The sequence below is a fragment of the Myotis yumanensis genome, unplaced genomic scaffold, assembly GCF_028538775.1.
Source record: "Myotis yumanensis isolate MYYU_CA2020_CCGP unplaced genomic scaffold, mMyoYum1.0.hap1 SCAF_1, whole genome shotgun sequence".
Taxonomy (NCBI): Eukaryota; Metazoa; Chordata; class Mammalia; order Chiroptera; family Vespertilionidae; genus Myotis; species Myotis yumanensis.
The window spans coordinates 109,724,566-109,749,611 of record NW_027223752.1 but is presented as its reverse complement, the minus strand read 5'-3'; the positions used below and the strand labels follow the sequence as shown (position 1 = coordinate 109,749,611).

The 25,046-nt window shown below is 42.4% G+C and overlaps 1 protein-coding gene and 1 pseudogene across 3 annotated transcripts in view; one reads left to right on the top strand and one right to left on the bottom strand.

Moving 5' to 3' along the window:
• The window catches only part of CUL2 (cullin 2), a 163,543-nt gene that overhangs the window by 64,181 nt on the left and 74,316 nt on the right, over positions 1 to 25,046 (top strand). The window lies entirely within an intron of this gene.
• Positions 10,152 to 10,682, bottom strand: LOC139004856 (large ribosomal subunit protein eL6-like; annotated as a pseudogene).

Genomic DNA, 25,046 nt, shown 5'->3' with positions numbered 1-25,046 from the left:
GCAGTTTCTAGAAAATTATTGAAAGCCCTTAAAAGTGTGTTTTTTAGCTCTATATCCTCCATTTCTGTCATGTTTTTTTGTCTCCACATTTTTTTATGCTTTCTTGGTGCACCCCCTTGTGGTCTTTGTGTGCAGTCTTGTTGTAGTTAAGCCTTGATTGTTGTCGGCAATACTGGGGGTGAATTGACCTCCAGGCTAACTGGCTATGAGAGTCAGCTGTGTCTGCAGTGGAAGAGCTTCTGTGCTGGATCTCTAGGGCGGTGCTAGTGTAGCGTTTGCCTAAGGCTATCCGGCAAATGCCTCTGTGCAGGGCTTGGGCAGGGCGGGTCCCCGGGGATCTACAGGGAGGGCTGAGCGAGCAGTTATAGCTGCTCTCAGATCCGTCCCTAGGGGCTCTGCCTCTCAGAGTCCCGGGAGAGAAAACTGCTTTCGAGTTCTGACCAAAGCCAGACAGTCCTGCTTCTTCCGTTTGAGTCTGGGTCCCTAGAGACTCGCCCGGATCTGGAGCTCAGAGTCTGAAACTCCCTCCCGATTGAAAACAACAACCACGCCCTCCGCCGCTGGCCTGCTCCACATGTACTCCGCACCTTAGTATTTCACTTCCGCACTGCACCTCCTCTGAGTCTTGGTATGGATTTCTCTTTCCTTCTAGTTGTAGGATTTCCACTCAGCCACCCTTCCTGTGGTTCTGGGTGATGTCGGTTCTGTCTTTTAGTTGTATTTTTGAAGTGGTTGTTCGAGGCAGCAAACTCCGGCGTTAACCTATGCCGCCATCTTGGTTTCCTAACAAGGATTTTTTTTAATTGTACCTATAACTTCTTTGTGGAAAGAGCTCCACCAGACTTAGAGAATAAAGTCTTTTCTGATCTATCAGAGGGAATTTATTGCAAATTTTATTTCCTGTTAACTTATTTATAATTCATTTACCCATATTCATTCCTGAGTTCCTAAATATTTTTTATAAGTGTCTAAATAACATTACTATGCACTAGTGGTTTCTCAGATCTGGCCGCTGTTACTCAAGCTTGCGTGGGGAATATTTCAAAGCATTATATTTCTATAAATCATATATGCTGGTTGCAGAAAAGTGAAAATATACAGAAGTTTAAAAAAAAATAACTAAAAGGTCTTTTACTTTTCTCCCAGTACCTTCACGTCTGTTGTTCAAAGGAAATCACTATTAAAGATTTTAAGTGTTTATTCTAACAAATTTTCTATGCATTTAAGATTCTATGTTTGCACATACATGTATGTACATACACATATCTGTGTACATATACTAGAGGCCCGGTGTATGAAATTCATGCTTGTGCGGGGTCCCTAATCCTGGCCGGCGAACAGGGCCGATCAGGTTCCCCACCTCTCACCTCCCCGCCTCCTCCTTCCCTCGCTGCCCACGTGCTATCACCTCGCAGTTCCCCGCCTCCCCACTTCCTCCTTCCCTTGCCGCCTTTGCGCTGCCACCGCATGGTTCCTCGCCTCCCTGCCTCCTCATTCCCTTACTGCCCACTCACTGCCACCATGCACTTCCCCACCTACCCGCCTCCCCCCTCCTCTTTCCCTAGTCACCCGTGTCCGTCACCACCCACCCCCAGTTCCCTGTCCCAGCCTGGGGCCCAGCCCTGATCAGGTGATCAGGACCTGGTGACCGGGAGGGAGGGACTGGGAGTTTGGCTGGCAGGCCCTGATCAGGCGATTGGGGGCCTGCTGGCCGGGGGGTGGGACACGGGGAGGACCCCAAGAGATTGGCTGCCAGCCCCCCTGGGAAAGGGGCCGTGTCCGCCATCACCCACCCCCAATTCCCTGTGCCAGCCCCAGGGCCTGACCCCGATCTGGTGATCTGCTGGCCATTGGGAGACACTGGGAGGTAGGTTGGCCGGCAGGCCCCATTGGTGATCGGGGCCTGCGGGATGGAGGCAGCTCCTGCATCGAACATCTGCCCCCTGGTGGTCAGTGCTCGACATAGTGACCGGTCTTTCCGGTCATTCTGTTGTAACAGTTGCTTAGATTTTTTTTTTTTTTTTAATATATTTTATTGATTTTTTACAGAGAGGTAGGGAGAGAGATAGAGAGTTAGAAACATCGATGAGAGAGAAACATCGATCAGCTGCCTCCTGCACACTCCCCACTGGGGATGTGCCCGCAACCAAGGTACATGCCCTTGACCGGAATCGAACCTGGGACCTTTCAGTCCGCAGGCCGACGCTCTATCCACTGAGCCAAACCGGTCTTGGCTAGATTTTTATGTATATAGCTATTACGTACACTCTTACAGATACATATATATGTAGATTTTATGTCTATAGAGATATTATGTACACTCTTACACATACATACATACATACATACATGCATACATACATACATACATACATTTGGGGATCTTTTTGAAAGCCTAGATGTCTAGGTTACCAGGGGAGACTAGGGGAACCTCTATTTTCACATAGCTCCTAGATTATATTTATGCCTGTAGTCCAGATCACCAATTATGAAGTACTGTTCTACACTTGCTAAGCAATTTTCCCTGCACTTATTCTATCAAGCTTTTATTAGAGTGTTTCCTGTTTTACATTTAGATTTTTTGATTACATAAATATTAAGAAGACTTAAAAATATATTCTTGTCCTTGCAAGGTGGCTCGGTTGGTTGGAGTGTCATCCCATACACCAAAAGGTTGTGGATTCAATTCCCAGTCAGGGTACATCCCTAGGTTATGGTTTTGATCCCAGTTGGTATGCATGTGGGTTTCTCTTTCTCTCTCTACCTCTCCCCCTCTTTTCCTCTCTCTCTAAAAATCAATAAAAACATATCCTCAAGTGAGGACTAAAACATACTTATTCTTAAAAGTTACAACAGTTCAGTGGTTGATGTGAGACAACAAAGTGGTAGTTCCTTTATGGTGGTAAAACAGTGTTATATCTTGGTGGTGTTGACGTGAATTTAGACCTGTGATAAAATTGCATACAACTACGCACACTCAAATGAACACAAATGATTGTATATAAAAATTGGTGAGCCCTGACTGATGTTGCGAAATGTTTAAAGCATTGGCCCATCCACCAACGGGTTGAGAGTTCGACTCCCGGTTAAGGGCATGCACCTGGGTTGCAGGTTCATACCTGCCCCAGTCAGGGTGCTTCGGGGAGGCAACCAATCAATGTGTGTGTCTCCCATTGAGGTTTCTTTCTCTACCTCCCTCTCCCCTTCCTTCCTTTCCTCTGTCCATTCCTCCCTTCCACTCTCTAAAAATAAGTGGAAAAAATATTCTGGGTTGAGGATTAACAAAAAAACCCAAACAAACCAAAAAACTGGAAAAATCTGAATAAGGCTATATATTGTACCAATGTTGATTTCTTGGAGTTTTTTTTTTTCTTTCTTTTTGGTCTTGGTTTTATGTTGTACCACACTTATGTAAAATGTTACCATTGCATTGGAGCCCGGCCGACATGTCTCAATGGTTGAGCATCAACCTATGAACCAGAAGGTCATGGAGCGATTCCTGGTCAGGGCACATGCCCGGATTGCAGGCTTCATCCCCAGTGTGGGGCGTGTAGGAGTCAGCTGATCAATGATTCTCTCATCATTGATGTTTCTTTCTCTCTCTCCCTCTTCCTTTCTCTCTGAAATAATTAAATATATTTTTTAAATGTTACTATTGGAGAAACTGGGTGAAGCATGCACAGGGTTGCTCTATATTTTTGCAATTTTACTGTGAGTCTGTAATTATTTCAAAGTATAAAAATGATTTTTAAAAGTTTAAACAACTCATAAAATGTGGCTATTTCAATATTCTTTTACCTAGACTTCCTTTTCTCTCCTTATAACTACTGATAATAGTTTGGTTGTACTTTAATATTTGTTTATTTAAGTATAGTGACTTTCATCCTTTGGAGGGGATCTCTATGTTCCTTTAGGAAGATGATAGAGCATAAAAATACTTGTTAAAGTTTTTATTCATTCTTAAATTATAACTCAGTAGCAAGACACTCATGACTTAAGCATACTCTTTTTGTTTGCATGTGAACATCATAAACAATGGCAAGAGTTAAATGACAAATAAAAAAAATATTTGTAACTTCACAGAGCCATATTTTAAATTCTTTACTTTCCCCACTTATCTAATATCATACAGATACCAAAGTTCCCTAGAAGTATGGCTCCATTTCAGGCTCTTTTCTGTTCAGTTTGTTAGTTTATCAGTCATCACTATGTTTATTATTATCCTATATAATAAAAGCCCTGTGACCAAAACGGTGGAACGACCAGAACGACCAGCGACCAGAACGATCGCGGCTCCTCACCCCAGCCTGTCCTGCCCCCCAGCGGGGACCCCCACCACGATCGGGGGTGGGGTTGGCCGGCAAACTGCACCTCATCCCGGCTAGCCCCGCCCCCAGCGGGGACCCCCATCCCAATGAGGGGACATGGCCAGCTGGCAAACCGCCCGTGGCCTTTCACCCCAGCTGTCCCTGCCCCCCAGTGGGGACCCCCACCCTGATCCAGGGCCCCCATCAGGACAGGCCAACTGGCCCCCACCCGTGCACCGGGCCTCTATCTAATCTAATAAAAGAGAAACATGCAAATTGACCACACCTCTGCCATGCCTCAAGCCATGCCCACCAGCCAATTAGAGTGACTATATGCAAATTACCCCGACCAAGATGGCGGCCGGCAGCCATGGAGCTGGAGCAAGCAGGAGGCTTGGTTGTCCCGGTGATGGAGGAAGCCAAGCTTCCTGCCTGCCCTGGCCGGCTGTGGCCTCCGCTCAAGGCAACAAAATTTCAATTCTAGAAGATAAATAAATCCCAGATACCTGCTTCCAGCCAGCCTCCACTGGCAGCTTGGGTGGCTGGGGACAGTGGCCAGCCTGCAAACAGCCATCAGCCCCTCACCCAGGATGGCCACACCCTCATGGGTTGAGGGTCCCTGCTGGGGGCTTGGCCAGCCTGCAGACAGCCATCAGCCCCTGACCCAGACTGGCCAGACACACCAGCAGGACCCTCCCACCCCCCCACCGTGAAGGGGGTGTGGCCAGCCTGAAAAGGCCCTCAGCCCCTCACCCAGGCTGGCCACACCTTCATGGGGTGAGGGTCCCTGCTGGGGGGCTTGGCTAGACTCCAAACAGCCATCAGCCCCTCACCCAGGCTGGCCAGGCACCTCAGCAGGACCCTCCTCCCTAAAGGGGCTGTGGCCAGCCTGAAAACGGCCCTCAGCCCCTCACCCAGGCTGGCCAGGCACTCCAGCGGGCACCCTCCTCCCTGAAGGGGCTGTGGCCAGCCTGAAAACGGCCCTCAGCCCCTTACCCAGGCTGGCCAGGCACCCCAGCGGGTCCCCTTCCCTGGTCCGGGATACCCTTCAGGACAAACCAGCCGGCCCCCACCCATGCAACAGGCCTCTATCCTATATAATAAAAAAGTAATATGCAAATTGACCCTAACAGCAGAGCGACTGGGAATCACTGGTCACTGACACACACTGACCACCAGGGGGCAGACGCTCATGCAGGAGCTGCCCCCTGGTGGTCAGTGCACTCCTTACAGGGGGAGCTCTGCTCAGCCACAAGCTAGGCTGACAGCTGCCAGTACAGTGGTGGTGGTGGAAGCCTCTCCCGCCTCCTCAGCCGTGCTAAGGATGTCTGACTGCAGCTTAGGCCTGCTCCCCGCTGGCAAGTAGACATCCCCTGAGGGCTCCTGGGCTGCCAGAGGGATGTCTGACTGCCACCTTAGGCCCAATCCTCCAGGGAGCAGGCCTAAGCCAGCAGGTGGTCATCCCCCGAGGGGTCCCAGACTGTGAGAGGGTATAGGCCAGGCTGAGGGACCCACCCGAGTGCACAAATTTTTGTGCACCGGGCCTCTAGTCCTATATAATAAAAGGGTAATATGAAAATTTACCCTAATGGCGGGATGACCAGAACGACCGCTCGACCAGTCACTATGAAGTGCACTGACTACCTCTTGGTCTTTTCCCCAGCCAGCAGGCTCCAATTGTCCAATGGCTAATGGGGAACCGGGCGTGGGTGGCGGGGAACGTAGGTGGCGCCAGGCCAAGGCCCCTGCTCCACCAGTCGCCTCACGCACAGAAGGCAACCCATGGTGGGGGTGGGGCTGGCAAGCGGGTGAGAACGGCTGACCTCTCGGTCCCTTCCCCCAGCCGTCAGGCTCCAATCGCCCGATGGCGAACAGGGAACCAGGGGTTGGGGCCAGCGAATGGGTGGAATGGCCAACCTCTCAGTTCCTTCCCCCTGCCGGCAGGCTCCAGTCACCCGAATGCCAATGGGGAAACGGGGGTGGGTGGCGGTGGAGGGCAGGGCCAGCTGCAGGCAGCTAGGGAAGATGGCCCTGATCGCAGGCCAGGCCTAGGGACTGTACCCACCCACAAATTTCGTGTGTTGAGCCTCTAGTACAGTGATGGCGAACCTATGACATGCATATCAGAGGTGACACGCAAACTCATTTTTTTGGTTGATTTTTCTTTGTTAAATGGCATTTAAATATATAAAATAAATATCAAAAATATAAGTCTTTGTTTTACTATGGTTGTAAATATCAAAAAATTTCTATATGTGACACGGCACCAGAGTTAAGTTAGGGTTTTTCAAAATGCTGACACGCCGAGCTCAAAAGGTTCGCCATCACTGCTCTAGTACCTTACTAGTAATAAGCCTTGCTATCTGGTAAGACAAGATTGCCCTCCATAAGCCAAAAGTGTTCTGAGTGTTCTTTTGCACTTTTTACATATATAGTCACCTTTTTAGAGGTGATTGTAAATTACCTTAAAAAAATTTTTTTTCCTGTGGGTTTGAAATGGAATTGAATCTTTAAGTTAGTTTGGAGAGAATTTATATCTTCACGCTATTAAATCTTTCTATCCAGGAACCTAGTATATCTATCTGTTTATTGTGCCTTCTTTAATTTCTCAGAAAGTTTTTATAACTTTATCTATAAAGGCCCTGAAGGCTTTTGTTAGATTTGTTTAGAGATACTTGGTATTCTTTGATGTTATTCCAAAAGTTTTATCTCTTTTATTTGCTTTCTGCTAGTTTTAGAACTACAACTGACTCGTGTATAAATCTGGTATTCAGCCACCTTGTGATATTCTATTATTTCTAATAATTTATGCACATTTTTGTGCTTTCTGTGTAAGCTTGAATAATCTGTGTGTGTGCATGTGCACATCTGTACACACATCTCATTTTCTAAGACCCCAAAGCAATATTGAAGAGAAGTGTTGGATAATGAGAATCTTTGTCTCATTCTGATTTTATTTTATTTTTCTTTTGTTCAAATTATAAGAGAAAGTTTATTTAGAACATTACAGAGATAGTTGAAGTGAGCCAGCTGGGTTGCATAGGCTCAGGAAACAAGGTACAGAGGCAAAAGAAAGCCCTTGGTTCTTAGGAGAGAGAAAGCCAAAGGCAACATTTCTTAGAGGGAGAAGAGGAGAAAGGAAAAGGCACAGGAGTACTTCTGAGACAAAGAGCATGGTCATTTTTTATTTTAAAGTTTACATGTATAACATTTTTCCATTTAAGACGATGATTTTGCTAGTTTTTAAATAGATATTCTTTATCAGAATGATGAAATTAATTGGAATTGGTGTTGAATTTTTATTTTATATCTTTCAATAAATCTTTATTGTTGAGATTATTACAGTTCCTGTTTTTTCTCCCCATAGCTCCCCTCCCCCTGGTTCCCACTCCACGCCCTTAACCCCCCCACCCCCCACTGACCTCATCTATAGGTATAAGATTTTTGTCCAGTCTCTTCTTGCACCCCCCACACCCCTTTCCCCCCGAGAATTGTCAGTCCACTCCCTTTCTATGCCCCTGATTCTGCTGTATTCACCAGTTTATTCTGTTCATCAGATTTTTTATTCACTTGATTTTTAGATTCACTTATTGATAGATATGTATTTGTTGTCACTTTGTTGTTCATAATTTTTATCTTTACCTTTTTCTTCTTCTTCCTCTTCTTAAAGGATACCCTTCAGCATTTCATATAATACTGGTTTGGTTGTGATGAACTCCTTTAGCTTTTTCTTGTCTGTGAAACTCTTTATCTGACCTTCAATTCTGAATGATAGCTTTGCTGGGTAGAGTAATCTTGGTTGTAGGTAATGCTATTCATCACTTTGAATATTTCTTGCCACTCCCTTCTGGCCTGCATAGTTTCTGTTGAGAAATCAGCTGACAGTTGTATGGGTACTCCCTTGTAGGTAACTGACTGTTTTTCTCTTGCTGCTTTTAATATTCTCTCTTTGTCTTTTGCCCTTGGCATTTTAATTATGATGTGTCTTGGTGTGGTCCTCTGTGGATTCCTTTTGTTTGGGGTTCTCTGCGCTTCCTGGACTTGTAAGTCTATTTTTTTCACCAGGTAGGGGAAGTTTTCTGTCATTATTTCTTCAAATAGGTTTTCAATATCTTGCTCTCTCTCTTCTTCTGGCACCTTCTTAATTCAGATGTTGAAGTTGTCCCAGAGGCTCCTTACACTATCTTCATATTTTTGGATTCTTTTTTCTTTTTGCTTTTCTGGTTGGGTGTTTTTTGCTTCTTTCTATTTCAAATCTTTGACTTGATTCTTGGGATTCTCTAGTCTGCTGTTGTATCTCTGTATATTATTCTTCATTTCAGTCAGTGTATGCTTAATTTCTAGTTGGTCTTTTTTCATATCCTTGAGGGTCTCATCATATTTCTCAGAGGTTTCTAGAAGATTCTTGAGTAATCTTATAACCGTAGTTTTGAACTGTATATCCAGTAGTTTGCTTTCCTCCATTTCTTTCATTTGTGACCTGTTTCTTTGTCTCTGCATTTTGGCTGCTTTCCTTTGTTGATAGAGTGGCCTTGTGTGATAGGTGTCCTATAGGGCCCAGTGGCTCAGCCTCCCCAATTACCTGAGGTGGACACTCTTGGTGCATCCCTTTGTGTGCTGTGTGCACAGTCTTGTTGTAGTTAAGCTTTGATTGCTGTTGGTATCACTGGGAGGAATTTACCTCCAGGCCAATTGGCTGTGAGGACCAGCTGTGTCTACAATGGGAGAACTGCTGTGCTAGAGATACCCTTATGGGGCGAGACTTGCTTTAGTGGGGCTTTGGTGCTCACTGAGTATTCCCCTTGAGTGTGTCTCTTATGGCTCTGAGGAGTTGTAATTTATATGGTCTCACACTGACCACTGGGTGCACTGTCTCTTAGATCCCCAAGTATGTGCAAAGCCAGCCACTGCCTGAGACCACCCAGCAGGAGCTACAGAGAAATCTGCAGATTTCTCCTCTTTGTTTGGAGTTTGGAAGTGCCCAGATGAGGCCCGGCTGTGAAGCAATGTAGGCTGCTATTGCAGGTTCTTAGGCCTTTTGGAAGCTTTGGAGTTCTCTGACCTAGGTGCAGTTTATTAGGTTTTAGGTTGCAAAAGGCCAGGCCATTCATATGCAAAAGCCTCTGTGCACAGCTTGGGTGGGGTTGTAAATTGGGTGGTGCGGGGTCTCAGAGAATCACCAGAGCAGAGCAAACAGCAATGGTTGCTAGTCAGCCCTTCCCTGGAGAGGTCCCTGGGTCTCTGTGTCCCGTGGCCCTGTGCAGGAATGTGCAGGAACGATGATCACTGCGAACACCTCTGAGAGAAAGCTTCCCTTGCATTCCGGCCAGATGGCAGACAGTCCACTTTCTCCCCATATGAATCTGGGTCCCCAGAGTCTCGCCTAGAACTGGAGTTCAGAGCAATCGGGAGCTTGTATCTCCCTCCACAGCGCACCCAGTTGCCAGCCTGTTATGCACGCGACTCTACCTCCGTACTTCTGTACCTCCACACCTCATACCAGTTTCAGTGCACTTTTTTCTTTCCTTCTAGTTGTATAACTTCCACTCAACCAGCTTTCCTGTGGTCCTGTATGATATTTGTTTTGTATTTTAGTTGGAGTTTTGATGTGGTTGTGAGAGGCAACAAGTACAGGTGCTTACCTATGCTGCCATCTTGGTTCTGGTGTTGAATATTTAGAAAATGACTTATATATCTATTGAGTGATTGTTTTTCCCCCCTCTTAGTCAATATGGTCAATTACGTTTGCAGATATTGTAATATTAGATTATCTTTACATACCTGAGATAAAACCCAGTTTGGTTTTTATTTTTTAATTTATTTAAGCGGGTTCTTATAAGAAATTCAGAACACCAGTTTGTGAGGATAAAGCCCATTGGTGAGAGAAAACAGAGAGTGGTGGTAGCCCTGGAGCTGAGGAACAGCTTTTATTTTTGGCAGAATTTATGAGTCCACAGCCTTCTGGTTAACCTTGTGCTGTTCTGTCATCTCATATTTCTCTTTCTCTTTGTCGAAGATCTTACCCTCCTGGTGTCTGGGCTTGCACAGCTTCTTCTTGAATTAAGCATCAGTGAGATGTTTGGGGATTTTCACATCACTGATATCAATTTTGGTGGAGGTGGTGATGACAAATTTCTGGTGTGTTTTACGCAGAAGAACTCAATTAAGGGACAGAGGTCCAGTCACAAGTAGCAAGCCACTGCTAAGCTGCTTCAGGAAAACCACCCTCTTGCCTCTGTGGTACCCGGTGAGAATGATCAGAATGGTCCCAGGAGTGATGCTGGCCCGCAATTTCCTCACATGCTGACTGAAGGGTTTCTTGCCATGGCTCAACAGCTTTCGAGGCACATCTTCAGTAGGATTATATTTAGGCATTTTGCATAGTGTAACCACTCGTGTACCACTATTCTTGTCGCCACCAACTGGTTTTGTGACAGTAGCAAGAACTTTCTTCTTTTTTTTTTCAATCCTGGATTTAGCTGCCGAATACTTCCTCTTATACATGGCCTTTCGGGGATACATAGCCAACTGGGAATATCTGCCAATTCCTCTGATGAGGATGGGGTTTCAGCTGCAGTGGGGCTTCCCCATCTGAGGCGCCTTAACCTTGCTGCCAGCATCAGTCTTCTTGGCTTCAGGTTTCTTCAGCTTAGTATCAGGTTTCTTCTCCTTAGTATCAGGCTTCTTCTCTTAGCCAGGTTGATGTTTGTCTATTATAATTTTTACCCACTGTTGCATTGGATTTGCAAATATCCTATATAATAAAAGGGTAATATGCAAATAGACCAATGGTAGAACAACCGAACAACCAATCAAAGCGTGATATGCTAATGATATGCTAAGGCTGCCCAACCGCTCGTTATGACGTGCACTGACCACCAGGGGGCAGATGCTCCGACCAGTAGGTTAGCTTGCTGCTGGGGTCCGGCCAATCGGGATTGAGCGAGATGGGCTGCACATGCCCTGGAGCCCTCCCGCAGTCCCTCCCCGGCCTGATTGTGCACCGGTGGTGTCCCTCAGCCTGGCCTGCGCCCTCTTGCAATCCAGGAAGCCCTGAGGGATGTTGGAGAGCCAGTTTCAGCCCGATCCCGCAGGCCACTCCCCTTGGGAAGGTGCCAGACGCAGGGCTCATGGCTGGAGAGCACTGCTGCGGCAGTGCGAGCCTCTCCTGATCGGGACTGATTGGGCACAAGCCTGCAGCAGGCACAGTGGGGCCGGGATGAGCAGGAGTGGCAGGTAGTAGCTGCAGGTGGTGTTGGACTGTGGGTTTTGGCCCGTTCCCTGCAGGCCACCCAGAGAGACCCCACCCGTGCACGAATTCGTGCACCAGGCCTCTGGTTTTATTTACAGTTATGCACATCTATTTATGAATGGGAGAGCCTGTAATATTCTTTTTCATAATGTCTTTGGGTTTGGTATCAGGCTTATAATTATAGGCCAGTCGTCGGCAAACCGCGGCTCGCGAGCCACATGCGGCTCTTTGGCCCCGTGGCATGGGCCATGAAGTTTCAATTGCACTGTATGTGCGTGCCCTCACGTGGTATTTTGTGGAAGACCCACACTCAAGGGGCCAGTTTGCCGACCACTGTTATAGGCTGTATTAGGGCATGCTTTCTCTTTTTCTTTTAAATAAAAGAGTTTGTATGAAATTTGAATGATTAATTTTTTTATGTTTAGTAAAATTCCTTTCCAAACCATCTGGACCTAGGGTTTCTTTGTAAGAAGGTTAAAAAAAAAAATTAGTATCTTTAACTCTGCTGCAGGTTTTTCTATTGTGTTAAGACTAATCAAATTTATATTTCTTCTTAAATCTGTTGTGAATTATTTTTTCAAAATTGTTGGAAAGTCATTTTCTATTTGAAGTAACTTTAGATTTATAGAAGAATTGCAAAGCTAGTACAGAGAGTCTCTGCACTCCTTCACTCTGCTTCTCTACTATTACCATCTTATAACCCAAGGTATGTTTGTGAACATTAGTGTAATACAATGAACTAAATGACAGACTTTACTTGCATTTTCCCAGATTTTTCTCTGATGTAATTATTTTGTCCCAGGAATCAATCCAAGTCACTACATTGCATTTAACTATCATGTGTGTCTTGTCTCTTCTACTCTGTGAGAATTTATTCTTTTCTTCTTTTTTTAAGTTATAGTTGATATTCAATATTATTTTATACTAGAGGCCTGGTGCATGAAAATCATGCACTCGGTGGGGCGGTGTATCTCAGCCCATCCTGCACCCTCTAGTAGTTCAGGAGCCCTCGGGGGATGTCTGACTGTGGAGGTGGGAGAGGCTCTTGCCACCGCTGCTGCGCTCGCCAGCTGTGAGCCTGGCTCAAGGCTTCTGGTTGAGTGGCGCTCCCCCTGTGGGAGTGCGCTGACCACCAGGGGACAGCTCCTGGGTTGAGCATCTGTCCCTGGTAGTCAGTGTGTGTCATAATGACCGGTCATTCCGCTGTCCGATTTGCATATTAGGCTTTTATTATATAGGATTAGTTTAGGTATATGGCATAGTAGTTAGACATTTCATCTAATTTACAAAGTGATCCTCTGATAAGTCTAATACCTACCTGGCATCATACATAGTTATTACAATATGATTGGCTGTTTTCTTTTAACTGTACTTTACATACCTATGACTGCTTTGTAATTGTCAATTTGTAGTACTTAATACCTTCTTCCCCTGTTTTTCCTTTTTATTGAATTTATTGGGTTGACACAGGTTAACAAAATTATATAGGTTTCAGGTGCACAATTCTACCACGTACCATCTGTACACTGTATTTTATTGTGTGTTCACACTTCAAGTCAAGTCTCTGAATTCCTGCCCTTTTTCACTTACCCCCTAACCCCCTTCCATCTGGCAATGATCAGTTTGTCTCTGTGTCTATGATTCTGTTTCTGTTTTGTTAGTTTATTTTGTTCTTTAAATTCCACATATATGTGGAATCACATGGTATTTTTCTTTTTTTGTCTGACTTATCTCACTTAGTATAAATACCCTCTAGGTCCATCCATATTGTTTCAAATGTTAAGATTTCCTTTTTTTTATGGCCAAGTAATATTTCCTACCACAACTTCTTTTTAAAGAAAATATATTTTGATTTTTTACAGAGAGGAAGGGAGAGGGATAGAGAGTTAGAAACATCGATGAGAGAGAAACATCGATCAGCTGCCTCCCGCACACCCCCTACTTAGGATGTGCCCGCAACCAAGGTACATGCCCTTGACCGGAATAGAACCTGGGACCCTTCAGTTCGAAGGCTGACGCTCTATCCACTGAGCCAAACTGGTCAGGGCCTACCACAACTTCTTATTCAGTCATCCATTGATGGGCAGTTAGGTTGCTTCCATATCTTGGGTATTGTAAATAATCTGATTCCATGTGCACTTGAAAAGAATGTATATTCTACTCTGGCCAGGTAGCTCAGTTGGTTAGAGCATTGTCTCAATACACCAAGGTTCTGGGTTTGATCCCTGTCAGGGCACTTAAAGAATCAACCAATAAATGCATAAATAAGTGGAATAACAAATCACTTTTTCTCTGCCTTCCTCTCTCTCTCTCTAAAAATCAATAAATACAATTTAAATTTTTTTTTTTAATTTTAAAAAATAGACTTTAAAACAATGGCTATAACAGAAAAAATCGTTAAAAATTTTTAAAAATAGACTTTAAAACAATGGCTATATCTTGTGCTGCTTTGGCATGAAGTACTTAAAAAATATCAATTAAGTTAATCTTGTCTAATGTGTCATTTAAGGGCACTCTTTCCTTGTTGATTTCACGTCTGAAAATTCTATCCAGTCATGACAATAGGGTGTTAAAGTCCCCTATTATGACTGTAGTACTGTCAATCCCTCCCTTTATGTACTTCAATATTTGCTTTATATATTTAGGTGCTCCTGTGTTGGGTACATAAATGTTTATAAGGTTATATCCATTATGAACTGTCCTTTTTTTAACTCTTGGTATAGCCATTGTTTTAAAGTCAGTTTTGTCTGATATAAGTATTGCTACCCCATCCTTTTTGCTTCCATTTGCATGAAATATCTTTTCCATCCATTTACTCTGTCTGTGTATGTCTTTAGATCTGAAGTTGAATCTCTTAATAGACAGCATATGTAAGCATCTTATTTTCTTAACCATTCAGCCACTTGTGTCTTTGGTTGGAGGTACATAGTTATTGCCAGTTTATTATCGATATTTATGTGTTTATTCTCCTCTCCCCCACCCCCCTACTTCTTAAAGACATCCCTAACATTTCCTGTAATACTGGTTGGTGGTGATATACATCTTTAGCTTTTTTTTTTTTTTTTTTTTTTTCTGGGAAGTTCTTTGTCTCTCCTTTCATTTTAAATTATAGTCTTGCTGGGTAGAATAGTCTTGGTTGTAGTTCCTTTCATTTCATTACTTTGAATATTTCCTGCCAGTTCCTTCTGGCTTGAAAAGTTTCTGTTTAGAAATCAACTGACAGACAATCTTATGGTAGCTCCCTTGTAGACAAATAACTGCTTTTCTCTTGCTGCTTTGAAAATTCTCTCTTTGTCTTTAAGTTTTGGCATTTTAATTGTGATGTGTCTTGGTGTGGGCCTCTGGGTTCATCTTGTTTGGACTCTCTGTGCTTTCTGGACTTGCATGTCTATTTCCTTCATCAGGTTAGGAAAGTTTTTGGTCATTATTTATTCACATATTTTTCTCCCTGATCCCTGCCCCCAAATTAATTTTTAGAGAGAGTAGAAAGGAGGTATGGAGGGAGTGAGGCGAGAGAGAGAGAGAGAGAAAGAGAAACAGAAACATTGACATGAGAGAAACACATCAATTGGTTGCCTCCGGGGAATGGAACCTGCAACCTAGGTACATACCCTTGACTGGAAATCAAACCCATGACTCTTTGGTGTATGGGCTAACACTTTAACCACTGAGCCACACCAGCCAGGGCTCACATATTTTTCAGCCCCTTGCTTTCTCTTCACCTTCTGGTACCCCTCTGTGTAGGAAACTGATATAGGGTTAAGCCTCGGACTGACCTGCTGGCAAAGTCACAAACAAGTCCTACCTTAAAGGGCACAGTCCTCTTAGCATAATTAAGCTTGACCTTATAACACTCCCTAGATCTTATCTGGGAAGCTAATGGGATGAGGAAGTGCAGGAAGTGTAACCATGGTCAAAACAAGTGAAACTCACAAGAACTGTGTAACTATGGTAACCACTACCTTGTTTACCTCTCACTATAAAAGCTTGGTGAGGCCTGAGCACAGTGGAAGTCCTTCCTCTTGAGTTGGACTTGCTCGCCTGGTCCCCCATATTCCCAAATTATCTTGTGTCTTTTCTATTTCATTTGTGTGCGGCTCCACTTCCAGACCCGAACCCTGAACCACGCAGGACGTGGAGGGAAACACTTATGACACCTCTGATGTGGATATTCTTATGCTGGATGTTGTCCCAGAAGTCCCTTAAACTATTCTCATTTATTTGGATACTTTTTCTTTTTGCTCTTCTGATTGGATGTTTTCTGCTACCTCGTCTTCCAAATATGGATTCAGTCCTTTGCTTCATCTAATCTGCTGTTGATACCTTCTAATATATTCATTTCAGTAATTGTGTTCTTTAAGTTTCCATGTCTTTTTATGCTTATTACCTATTTGTTAAATTTAACAAGTTCCCTGAGCATCCTTTATAACTACAGTTTTGAACTCTTATCTGTTAGATTGCTTGCCCCCATTTCATTTTTTTGTTTCTGGAGTTTTCTCCTATTCTTTCATTTAGGACATGTTTCTTTGTCTTTTCATTTTGGCTGCCTCTCTGTGTTTGTTTTATAATTAAGTAGATCTGCTATATTTCCTGGTATTGGTAGTGGCCTTATGTACTAGGTGTCCTGAGGGGCCCAGTGGCACAGTCTACCTGGTGCTTCACGAGTGTCCCTTATGTGGGTTGCGTGTGCCTTCCTATTGTAGGGGAGCCTTGTCAGCATGTCAGTGAGTGGGATTTACCCTCAGGCTGACTGACTGGCTGTGAGTACTGGCGATGCATGACCACAACCTAGGACAGTGATGGCGAACGTATGACACGCGTGTCAGAGGTGACACACGAACTCATTGTTTTGGTTGATTTTTCTTTGTTAAATGGCATTTAAATATATAAAATAAATATCAAAAATATAAGTCTTTGTTTTACTATGGTTGCAAATATCAAAAAATTTCTATATGTGGCATGGCACCAGAGTTAAGTTAGGGTTTTTCAAAATGCTGACACGCCGAGCTCAAAAGGTTCGCCATCACTGACCTAGGAGCTGTTATTAAGGGGATTACTTGATAGAGTGGGATTTGTTCCAGCAGGCTCTGGTGCTTTTCAAGACCCTTCTTTGGGTGTGTTACTTGTGGAGTTATTCAGATGGTGCTCTGTTGTGGTATGAAGTCAACCACTGGATGTGTTGGTTCTGGGTCCTCTGGTGCAGGCCAAGGTCAGCCACTGCCTGTGATTGCCCCTGCACTATCTGGTAGAAGCTATAATGTTATCTGGGTTGATAGCTGCCTGTGCTACAAAACCAAGGCCGGGTGCCACTTGTACTGGGCTTGGAACTATTCAGTAAAGGACACCCGAGGCCTGCCACTGCCTGCAGGTTGTCTACTAGGTGTACCGGTTAATAATGGTGGATTTTGTTATCAAAGAAAACATGATAATTTCAAGAGAAAGATCAAAAGTGCTTTATTCAAAGTAATGTCCATCATTAGCTACACATTTCCCCCATATTTCAGGTAATTTGTGGATACCGTCCCAATAGAACTTTTCTTGTTTTGAGGCAAACCATTCAGGGACTCAATTTTCCACTTCTTTGTACGTTTTGAAGCGCTGCTCAGAAAGTGTGTGTGCCATAGATTAGAACAAGTGGTAATCTGAAGGAGCAAGGTCTGGTGAAAACGGCGGGCGGGTTAATACTTCCCAGGCAAGATCTTTTAATGTGTCTTTAACTGGTTTTGAAGTGTGTAATGATGCATTATCATGAAGCAAAATTACTTTGCCGTGTCTTCTGGCCCATTCTGGTTGTTTCACGATCAAAACGTGGTTCAAATTGATTATTTGTTGTCGGTAGAGATCAGTATTAACGGTTTCACCTGGTTTTAGAAGCTCAAAATACACCACACCTTCCTGGTCCCACCAAACGCAGAGCATTGTCTTCTTTCCAAAGTGATTTGGCCTTGCAATCGATGTTAATGGTTGACCTGGATCAACCCATGATTTTGTGCATTTCGGATTCTCAAAATAAATCCACTTTTCATCGCCAGTCACAATTTGATGCAAAAAAGACTTTCTTTTTTGCTGTTGAAGCAACATTTTACTGATGACTTTTCGGTTTTCCATTTGTCTTTCCTTCAGTGGATGTGGCACCCATTTTCCTCCCTTTAAAATCTTTCCCATTGCTTGTAAACAATTGGAAGTTGTTTGCTGAGCAACGTTTAATTCTTCTGCAAATTGTTTTTGAGTTTGATACGCATCTTTATCCAATCATGCTTGTAATTGTTGGTCTTTAAATTTTTTCGGTTGACCTGGACATTCTTTGTCTTTCACATCAAATTCATCACTTTTAAAGCATTTAAACCAGCGTTCACAAGTATCTTGAGATGGAGCATGTTCACCATAAGCTTCCTGAAGTATACGATAACTTTTTCTTCAAAATAAAGTAATGAATTAAAACTTCCCGCAAATGCTCTTTTTTTTTTTTTTTTTGGCACGAAATTCGACATTTTTTCCCCCACTCTTTTAAAGTATTTATTTATTTATTTATTTTTTTATTTTATTAAATCTTTATTGTTCAGATTATTACATTTGTTCCTCTTTTTTCCCCCCATAACTCCCCTCCTTCCAGCTCCCACCCCACCCTCCGCCCTCACTCCCCACCCACTGTGTTCATCCATAGGTGCACGATTTTTGTCCAGTCTCTTCCCGCATCTCCCACATCCCATTTCCCCCCAAGAATAGTCAGTCCATTCCCTTTCTATGTCCCTGATTCTATTATAATCACCAGTTCATTCTGTACATCAGGTTATTTATTCACTTGATTCTTAGATTCATTTGTTGATAGATGCATGTTTGTTGTTCATAATTTGTATCTTTACCTTTTTCTTCTTCTTCCTCTTCTTAAAGGATACCTTTCAGCATTTCATATAATACTGGTTGGTGATGATGAACTCCTTTAGCTTTTCCTTATCTGTGAAGCTCTTTATCTGACCTTCAATTCTGAATGATAGCTTTGCTGGATAAAGTAATCTTGGTTGTAGGTTCTTGGTATTCATCACTTTGAATATTTCTTGCCACTCCCTTCTGCAAAGTTTCTGTTGAGAAATCAGCTGACAGTCGTATGGGTATTCCTTTGTAGGTAACTGAGTTTCTTTCTCTTGCTGCTTTTAAGATTCTCTCTTTGTCTTTTGTTCTTGGCATTTTAATTATGATGTGTCTTGGTGTGGTCCTCTTTGGATTCCTTTTGTTTGAGGTTCTCTGCGCTTCGTGGACTTGGAAGTCTATTTCTTTCACCAGGTGGGGGAAGCTTTCTGTCATTATTTCTTCAAATAGGTTTTCAATATCTTGCTCTCTCTCATCTTCTGGTACCCCTATAATTCTGATGTTGGTACGTTTGAAGCTGTCCCAGAGGCTCCTTACACTATCTTCGTATTTTTGGGTTCTTTTTTCATTTTGCTTTTCCGGTTGGGTGTTTCTCGCTTCTTCGCATTTCAAATCTTTGACTTGATTCTTGCGCTCCTCTGGTCTGCTGTTGGATGTCTGTATAATATTCTTTATTTCAGTCAGTGTATGCTTACTTTCTAGATGGTCCTTTATCACACCATCGAGGGTCTCATTAGATTTCCTGTACATCTCATCAAGTTTATCGACAGACTCTAGAAGCCTCTTGAGAGACCTCAAAAGTGTGGTTCTGAAATCAATATCCTCCCTTGATAGTTTTGTCCTGTTTCTTTGTCTCCGCATTTTTTACGCTTTCTTGGTACACCCCCTAGTGGTCTTTGTGCGCAGTCTTGTTTTAGTTAAGCCTTGATTGTTATAGTTAATACTAGAGGGATTTGACCTCCAGGCCGACTAGCTGTGCTAATCTAGCCTTTGCCTGAGGCTGTCCGGCAAATGCCTCTGTGCAGGGCTTGGGCGGGGCAGGTCCCAGGGGATCAACAGGGCGGAGGAGGGAGCAGTTATGGCTGCTCTCAGTCCGTCCCCAGGGGCTCTGCCTCTCTGTCCCAGCAACAGCTGCAAACCTCAGAGGGACCGTAGCCAGACAGTCCTGCTTCTCCCGTTTGAGTCTGGGTCCCTAGAGACTCGCCCGGATCTGGAGCTCAGAGCCTGAGGCTCCCTCCGGATTGAAACAGACAACCGCGCCCTCAGCCACCAGCCTGCGCCACGCGCACTCCGCACCTTAGTATTTTACTTCAACACTGCGCCTCCTCTGATTCTCGGTTCCTCCTAGTTGTAGAACTTCCATTCAGCCAGCCTTCCTGTGATTCTGGATGATGTCCGTTCCGTCTTTTAGTTGTATTTTTGAAGTGGTTGTTAGAGGCAGCAAACTCTGGTGTTAACCTATGCCGCCATCTTGGTTTTCCGAAATTCGACATTTTTAAGCATAAAAATATCTATGATGTTAATACCTTCAGCAAATTTGACATATGAAGTTTTGCAGCTTGCTGTCAATACAACAAAATAGTATACATATCAAATTGCATATTATTAACATATGTGTAACTCCATCTATTGAAAGAAATCCGCATTATTAACTGGTACACCTAGTAGCCTCAGGTTGTGAGTTAGATGAGGCTGGTCTCAGAATCACCAGGATGGGCCGAATGGTGTTCATCAGACTAATATGGATTCTGATTTGGCCATGTGGAAGGAGGGCTTAATACAGAAATGACATGTTTGTCCCTATAGCTATCACCCTGAAGCCGAACAATTTAGTTTTCCTCTTTATCTGGCACCTCCTGAGCCTCATCCTCCTTTTGCCACAGCCCAGGGTAAGTGCCTGTGAGGGAGTGAGTCTTCCTGTGAGCTCTTTAAGAGGATGCCTGGTTTTCCAATAGCCTTCCATCTCACCTGGATAAATGGAATCCCTGCTGATTTTCTTAGCCTGATATTGTGGGGGCTCCTGACACTGTCGCTCTGGGCTGGAGAGCTTGGTGTGGGGCTGGCTCTCCAGGAGGGACCTCTGCAGCTGAGATACCCTCTGGATTCTCAACCACCATATTCTCAACTACCATATGTGGATGTGGGACCAGCCCATTTTGCATATCTGTGCTTATGACCAGTTTGAAGATAGTCTTTTTCTTTATTAGTCTTTCCTTAGTTTTATGACCTTGACACTTTTTTTTTTTTTTGTAGAAAAGAAAGTAATAATTTATTGATTGCAGCAAAAACACACTTAGGGCATTGAAATAAGGAAGGGCATAGAAGAATCAACAGGAGAGCCTAGGCTGGGATGCTTTGGCTCACAAGAAAAAGGGCATTGGAGACAGGTTTAGGGGGTTATCCTGGAACAAACTGCTGCTGCCCATTGTTCCCCTGGTTGTATGTCTCATGGGGTCCCTTAGAGGTTAGGGGACATGTACCAGTGGGAGAAGGAAAGGTGGAAGGGAATGACATGGGCATGCTCCCTGAGGGAGAGCACTGACCTTGACACTTTTTAAAAAAGAGTAGTGGCCAGGTATTTTTTATAATGTCTCTCAATTTTGGTTTGTCTGATATTTTCTTATGATTAGACATAGATAATGGACTTTTGGGAAGAATGCCACAGATTATGTGCCCTTCTCATATATCAAGGACTAAAGCTTATCAACATGTCTTTTTACTCATAATGTTAAGATTGATTACTTAATGTATTGTGTGTTTTTTTAACCCCCATCTGGAATAATGTCTTTATTCTTAAAAAGGCTTATTTTCATCTTTCTTTTCTAGATCACTTTTTTTTTTTAGAGGTTTATGTATTTTGGTGGATTTTTGCAAAGAACCAACTTTGTCTTAGTTGACTTTCCCCATTATATCTTTCATTATTTGGCTCTTGTTTTTCTTTTCATTCCTTGTTCTGGGAGACAAGAATGTTTTTTGATTGGGCTGGAATGGGTGCAGAATCTTTGGGGAGGGAAAAACTTTAAAAATTTTAACCAAGTTACTCTTTTTTGCTGACATATTTATTCTCAGACTTAAGGTATGATTATATAGTGTGGAGGTTGAGACAGCATTTTGAAGGTGATTCCTTGTCTTTCTCTTACAATGACTAGAAATCCTGATATTTAAAAAATATTTCCTATGTGATAATTTCAGTTAAAGGAAATAAAGAAATTAACAATTAGTACATTGTAGGGCTGTTAGAGCTCCATTAATAATTTTTAAAAACATTTAAGAGCCCTGGCCGGTTTGGCTCAGTGGATAGAGCGTTGGCCTGCGGACTGAAGGGTCCCAGGTTCGATTCCAGTCAAGGGCATGTACCTTGGTTGCAGGCACATCCCCAGTAGGGGGTGTGCAGGAGGCAGCTTATCAATGTTTCTCTCTCATCCAATGTTTCTAACTCTCTATCCCTCTCCCTTCCTCTCTGTAAAAAATCAATAAAATATATTTATAAAACAAAAGAAAAAAAACAAAAGACATTTAAGAATAACAATAAGGGCCTTAGCTGGATAGCTCAATTAGTTAGAGCATCGTCCCAATAATTAAGGTTGCAGATTTGATCCCCAGTCAGGGCACATACAAGAATCAACCAATGAATGCATAAATAAAGTAGAACAACAAATCAGTGTTTCTCTCTCTCCCTTCCTTGCTCTCTGTAAAAGTCAAACAAAAATTAAATAAAGAAAAAGAATAGCAATAAGAAACAATAGTTGAATAACTCTGCCAGTATTTCCCACTCCAAGTAATGAAGTTTTTTTTAATCCTTACCCAAGGATATTTTTTCCATTGATTTTTTTTTTCTTTTTTTAGAGAGCATGGGGGTGGGGGGACAGCGAGGAGATGGGGAGAGAGAGAGAGAAACATCGATGTGAGAGGTATATTGATTGGTTGCCTCCTGCAGGTGCCCCGACTGGGGCTGGAGATCCAGCCTGCAACCAAGGGATGTCCCCTTGACCCACCACCCTAAGGTCCACGGGCCCGTGGTCTAACCACTTCCAAACACGACATTTTTAAAAAAAGAGAGCAATTAGGAGTAAGAAGCAAAATACTATAGTGGGATAATTTGTTCCTCAGGGAATATCATTACACACTTCTGTGATATGGCTGCTAGCTATTTTTCATATGATGCCAAAAGGATTTTGTCCCCATTGTAAATCAGGTTACTAAATGAGAATGTTAAAAAGCTTGTCAACTCAACCTTTTGACAGTTGCTAATGGATGCAGTTAACATAACTATTCTTCAAATCTGCAATATATTTGACAGGTTTTTTGGTAGGAGCAAGTTTTTTATGCCCTTAAGGGTTATGCAATTTTACTTTCCCAGGACTGATTGCAGACTCTTGACACAGTATTCATAGATGTATTCTGTTTTCTCTGACATGTTTATATATTTATTACTATTTATTAATTATTAAGACATTAGATTTCATTGGGGAAAATATAATCTTAGGTAATAATAAAATCTAACTTAATAGTCTTTATTTTTTTGTATTTCTCAGCTTCTGATAGTTATGTTTTGAAATCTCCTAGCTTTTCTAGCTTATTTTTAGATTTTTTGATTTTCTTTAAGTAATTCTTAGTTTTTGTTTTATACATTTGAGCCTCTGTTGCTAGTTTAATAAATATGATTATTTTGGTCATGGTTAATTATTTTTCTCATTTTATATATAACTATCCATCTTGTTCTCTCTTTCCTTATTCTGTCACGTATTAATATTGTTGTACAAATTTTCTGTTGGACGTTTGGGGATTTTTTTGGTGTATGTTATTTAACTTTACTAGTGTAAAATAAAATACAGATATAGAAAACCTTACAACAAGTTGTATAGCTTAATGAATTTATTATAAAGTGAATACTGTTGTTACTAGCACCCAAATCAGGAAATAGAATTATGCCAGCCACTCCTAAAACACATGTGTCCCATACCCTCTCTCCAAAAATTGCCAATATTCTGACTTTTAGGGTAATCACTTTCCTTTATTTCTGTATGGTTTCATCACTGTTGTGTGCATTTATAGACTCTATAGTTTAGTTTTGTCCATTCTAAAATAACTTATCCCTGGCCAGGTGGCTCAGTTGGTTGGAACTTCATCCCATACATCAAAATGTTGTGGGTTCAATTCCCAGTCAGGGTACATACCTAGGTTGTGGGTTTAATCCCCTGTTGGGAGGCAACCGATCAATATTTCTCTCTCACATCAATGTTTTTCCTTCCCTGTTTCTCTCTCTCCCTTCCTCTCTATAAAAATTAGTCAATAACACCATAACCTTGGGTGAGAATTAAAAAATCACACAAAACTTTACATGTACGTCTTTTAAATCTTTTAATCAAAGTTTCCCTCTCCATTTTTTTTCCTCGTAATTTATTTGTTGATGAAAGCTGGCCATTGGATCTTTAGACTTTTCCATGGTCTGGGTTTTACTGATTGCACACATGAGGTACAATTTTAAATATGTTTTGTTGTCCTCTATATTTATTGCAAATTGGCAGTCCAGAGCTTACTCAGACTCAGGTTGGTTTCCTCTGGCAAAAGTATAGATTTTTTTAAAATAATGACTGTTTTTTTCTAATTATAGTAGCCACTAATGGTAAATACTAATATTTTTTAGCTTATTAAGATTGAAAACATTTTTAAATTGATTTTAGAGAGAAGAAGGTGGAGAGAGAGGAAGGGAGGGAAGGAGGGAGGAAGAAGAGAGAAAGAGAGAGAGAGAGAGAGAGAGAGAGAGGAGAGAGATTGATTTGTTTTTCCACTTATTTATGCATGCATTGGTTGATTCTTTTATGTGCCCTGAATGTGGCTCGAACCCCTGGGAGATCTATCCATTGAAGTTACTGGGGTGTTAAAGTCCCCTAGTATGACTGTATTGTTGTTCTCTAGAAGTTTTTTTAAAATATATTTAGGTGTTCCTGTATTGGGTGTATATATGTTTACCAGTGTTATCCTCTTGTTGGATGGATCTCTTTAGAATTATCTAGTGACCTTTGTGGTCTCTTGTTTTGGCCTTTATGTTGAAATCGATTTTGTCAGATATGGGTATTGCTACCCCAGCTTTTTTTTTCATTTCCATTTGCATGGAAATTTTTTTCCCATCCCTTCACTCTCATCCTGTGTGAATCTTTTGTTTTCAGGTGAGTCTCTTGTAGACAGTATATAGTTGAGTATGTTTTTGTATCTGTTTAGCTACCTTATGTCTTTGATTGGAGCATTTAATGCATTTCCATTAAAGGTTATTATTGATAGATACTTATTTATTGCCATTTTAATTCTGTATGCCTATGTTTCTTTCTATATTTCTTTTCATTACAGCAGTCCCTTTAGCATTTATTGTAGTGCTGGTTTGGTGGTAATAAAATCCTTTAGCCTTTTTTTGTCTGGGAAGCTTTTTATTTGACCATCTATTTTGAATGATAGTCTTGCTGGATATAGTAATCTTGGTTTTAGATCCTTGCTTTCCATTACCTTGAGTACTTCATGCCATTGCCTTCTGGCCTGTAGAGTTTCTCATGAGAAATCAGCCTACAGCCTTATGGGAGCTCCTTTGTAGGTAACAAATTGCTTTTCTCTTGCTGCCTCTAAGA